General features: G+C 41.9%; 1 non-coding gene across 1 annotated transcript; it reads left to right on the top strand.

Moving 5' to 3' along the window:
• Window positions 1–3,366: 3,366 nt before the first annotated feature.
• Window positions 3,367–3,439, top strand: trnar-acg (transfer RNA arginine (anticodon ACG)). The gene has a single exon. It is a non-coding gene; the product is annotated as a tRNA-Arg (tRNA).
• Window positions 3,440–4,691: the final 1,252 nt, after the last annotated feature.

Here is a 4,691-nt window from a genome sequence, read left to right as displayed (position 1 = left end):
AATCAGTGAAGTGAATTTGAAATTCATCAGATAAGCGGAGATACCATTGAATGGCTGAGTGGACACAAAGTGAACGGAAGTTTCATGAGGATGAATGTATTTTCGTTACAAAACCTCCTACTGCGCAATGAGTGGATGATTGGAATGAAGCAGTAACAGTGGTTATCTTTCCTGGTTATTCAACTTGTGAACATGAGTACGATTGGTCATGTCCGTGTTTGGATCACAACTCTGCAGAATACCAACCTCAAGCACGCGCAAGCGCAGTGTCACAATGGTTAATACGCTTGGTTACGGTCCAAACATCGTAGTTAAGGTTTCGACTTGGTTCAAGAGCAAGACTGGCAGGTTTCAAATTCACATACAAGCTAATCTCCCGCACAATATAGCACATACAACGGGCCAATGGCACAATGGATAACATGCCTAACTACAGATCTGCTGAGTGGAGTTTCGATTCCAACCTGGCTTGCGGACAGCACTGACTTTATTGCACTGAAAACTGACTGTTCTGAAGCCCAATTGAGGTTTGCACCTTGAACTACAGGGTAAAGAGTCCTTTCATTAAATGTCCCTGCGAACGCCGGAGTCAATATCCCAGAGTCATCACTGGGAGGGGAAGCTGAATTCGTCACTCACGCTGCCCTTTACACCTGTCAACCTTCCGAGATTCACTGTGGCACCTGCGATTGTGAAGGAAACAAGACACAGAGCCAAATCTCAGCTTTGACAATTTTGGGAAAATCGTTAGGAATCAGAATCAGAGGAGAATGGAGAGTGAACTGTTTGAATGAGCAGAGACTGCCGAGGCACCGTCCCCCTTCTTTAAGAGACTGGGATATCGTCTCTCATTTCTCGATGTCATTAATTGATCCTAGGTACTAAAACCACTCCACTTGCTGGTAGTCTGCCTATGCTAATGTCGTTTTCAGAATCGAAACAAACCTCAACTCCCGGACTGAGAATCAAAGCCGGGTCACAGCGAAGGATGCAAAAAAAAATGGAACTGCTCGCCACCAGGGACATCTACACGAATACCACGTATGTGTAGAATGAAAGCCCTCAAGGCCGTTGTACATGCTTTCGTCAGGTGCAATCGCTTAACTATCTTTATTCATTTTCATCACTTGCCCTTGGTTGCATACACAACTCAAGTTCAGATCCGTGTATTTCTTAAAATGATGTGGGTTCGCCTCTGTACATCTCTTCATAGAGTGAATCCAGATTCAACCATACGCTTGCTGATGAGATTTTTCTGCATATCTCCTCAACCCTTTCCACCTCTTAACTTCAGTCTATGCCCCTGATGATCGGTCAAGAGGAAACGTTTCTTTTAGCTTGCATTGTCCATGTCGCTCATTACTTAGTGCATATGAAACAAGTATCGTCACAGTTTCCTTTGCCTTAAGAAAACAACCCCAGTCAAAACAATCTGTTTTCGTAACCTAAACTTTTCAACTTGGTCAATTTCTGCACGGTTTCCAGTGCGATCACATGACTATTGTGAGTTGCAGAACTGTACGCAATATTTCGGGGGAACCGAATGAACAAATGAAATAAACGACTGGAGAAAGCCACAGAAACCTGTCGTTTCATATAAAACATCTTTTGCTCAATCCTGTGCTGTGCACTTATGCTGAGCCCAATGCGCCAGTAATCTCTTGTCCGTGTCAGTAAAAGCTGTTCCACGAGGGTTAATTATAGAACAGCTGCATCTAAATGGATTGAATTGGTTGAAGATGTCGACCATGGGATTGAGCACTTTCACCGAAAACAGTGACCGTAGCAGTACAGAATGAACAGTGTAAATGTGAGTATTATATTGCACAATACCTCAGTGAAATTGGAGGGTGAACGTTTAGGCGAGTTAGTTCTTGTGGGAGGGAGAGATTTCTCCGATAAAGGGTGATTATGATATGTGAAACGCAAAGATGAGAGACAGCGGGTGTTTGAAGAAGGAAACCTATCATCACGAAGAATATTTTTATGTAAAAAAAGTGATTTTCACAGCGTTAGCTAAGCACATATTACATGGAGTAAAATGGGAAAAATGCCGATTGGTGTCACAGTGATTCGTGTAGAACTTGCCGCGTTGACAATGCCAAGGAAGAACCATTTCAGGATCCTGGCGCCACATGGAAAAGGACGATGCAAAAAGCAATAAGGATCGTGGCAGAGGTTATGCTAGGAACAGAACTACTCGCACAAAGGAATACTTGTCAAACAGTGACTGAGATGTGTCAACTCAGATTCTATTGAATCTTTAGCTTCTATGTCCCGAGAGACTGTAGAGATTGCAACACTGAGGTTGTAGGAGATCAATTTTGCGAGATATCTACAAAACGTAAAAGAGTCATGGGATACTGTAGGGTATTGCTCTAATGTATTTCTCAATGACACTGTATTTTAACATCGGTTACTTCACCAATTTCCTCACACATTGATGTGATCATGTTATGGCATATCATATAATCCCAGTTCAAGGGCATGGAATCAGAGAATTTGAGTCGTACTCCACCCAATACGAAATGGAAATGGTGATGGCGTTGAGTGTGAGCATGTGGCTGCGAAAATTCAATTGGTCAGCGGAATGCCATTCTCTGATGATACAAAGACACGTGAAGTATCGAGGATAAAATCTTCCACCTTAACGACAGCGGATTCAATTCCCACGCATCAAGAAGCAATGGGACATCAGGCTGGGAGCTCCAATTTCACTTGCAAGAACTTGTATTGACATGGAACAGGGAACATTGGGACAACAGCTGGGCGAAAAGATAGTCACCTATTTTAATCGTGAGTGAAATAGTTTTCTGCAGGGTACTTGTTTGTGGACTGAGGGAATATCAGCAACTGAGAAAGTCTAAATTACAAAGAAGAATTCTTCAAACAGTCAATTCTTAGAGAAACATCTGTGCAGAGAAAAGTTGAGGAATGTTTTACGTCATCTGCCCGTCCTTATATGGTTGACTTTGCACTGGATTAGTTTCCATGAAGGGATTTTTTTGCTCGGTTCACAGTATTCACTTTCCTGCATACTCGCAAAGGTCATTGCGGTAATCGCAATCTCTGAAAGTTAACTGGTAGATACAGTGTGGTAATTAGGCTCACGTTCACGTCATTTATGCTGAAGAAGTAGATTTGAAATTCATCAGATCAGCATTGACTGACTGAGCAGACAGAGTGTTAATGGAAGCTTCATGAGGACATAAGTGTTTTTTTTTAATTCGCTGCTTTAAAAGGTGAAGAAGATTGGACTGAAGCAGTGACAATGATGATCTTTTTCACTTGTTCAGCTGGTGAACATGACTGCTATTAACCAGGTACGTGTTAACATCATGGCTCTTAAGGTCAGCTGCCAGCATCGGGCCAGTGGCGCAATGGATACCGCGCCTGACTACGGATTAGGAGATTGTAGGTTCGAATCCTACCTGGCTCGGATATAATGCAGACTTATAATAAGCATAAAAGCTGATTTTTCCAAAGCCAAAATAAGGTATGTGTTCCTCATCTGCAGGACCGAGAATACCTTCATTGAATGTCCGCGAGAATATGAGAGTCAATGTTCCAGCTTCATCACAGGATGGAAGCCGAATAGTTACTCGTGTGCTCAATTCCATTTCATAAAGCCTCCGATCGAATAACTGTTGCTTGCAGGAATGCTCTGTTTTGAGACCTTTTCGAAACTCTTTGGCCAGTGGAATCAGAGAAGAATGAAGGGTTAATTGTCCAACTGATCTTTATAGCGATTCAGTTCCAGACTCTACCACCTGCTGACTGATACTTTTTTCCTATCAATCTATTCAAAGCTTTCTGCATCTTATCTGAAATCTACAAACCTGGTGATCGATCAAGAGCAAATGTGTCCTTCAATCTGTCATTCCATGGTCCTCATTATTTCGTACACTTCGATCATGTCTCCTCACAATAAGCCCTGCTCTGAGAAAAACAACCCCCGTTTTGCCTAGGCCACACCACTCAAAACATTCTTATGCAGGTAATCCAGAGCGTAACGTCGTTATTTGTTTTGGTGAATATATAGTAACATTTACTCGGAATACTTTAGCTAAGTTGACTTCCAGTTTTTAAAACAGCGAGATAATTATTCACAATATTAAGGGATGAAACACAGTGATCAGAATATAGAATACAGAACTCAGCTATCCAAAATAGACTTAATTATGCTTTTCCAAAAATACACAACAGTACTGATAATTAAACCCCATAAACACAGAGGAAAAATGAAACAGGTTTACAGGTCGAAATTAGAGGGGCAGAAGAAGAGAGACACGCATATCACTGGCATCAATAGGCACTGGAAAGCCTTCGTGTTCTTAGGGGTGACTGACACTTTAGCAATGGTTAACAAAGTATTTAGGTCGTCAAATACATTTGGAAAGTCTTGTGTTCACTTAAATTTCTTGCCTGTTTTTAACAATTTGTTGAGTGGAACAGTCCCATTGCTAACATTCAGCACAAACTTTCAGTAAAAGTCACTCAATCCGGGGAACCGTAGTACTGCTCTTTTCATCAGCAATGTGTAAACGTCCCGTGTAACTTACGATTTCGCATCCCGTGGGGGTATTTGTCCGTCTTCAACGACATACCCAAGAAGGTGACTTTGGCCTTGGCAGATTCACTTTCAGCTAGGTTTACAAACCGGTTTGACTTCCGAATTCGATCAAACAAGC

Source organism: Chiloscyllium plagiosum, unplaced genomic scaffold (genome assembly GCF_037043375.1).
Source record: "Chiloscyllium plagiosum isolate Xiang-an unplaced genomic scaffold, Cpla_swu_hap1 HiC_scaffold_20, whole genome shotgun sequence".
Taxonomy (NCBI): Eukaryota; Metazoa; Chordata; class Chondrichthyes; order Orectolobiformes; family Hemiscylliidae; genus Chiloscyllium; species Chiloscyllium plagiosum.
This window is presented reverse-complemented; position numbering and strand designations above follow the sequence as displayed.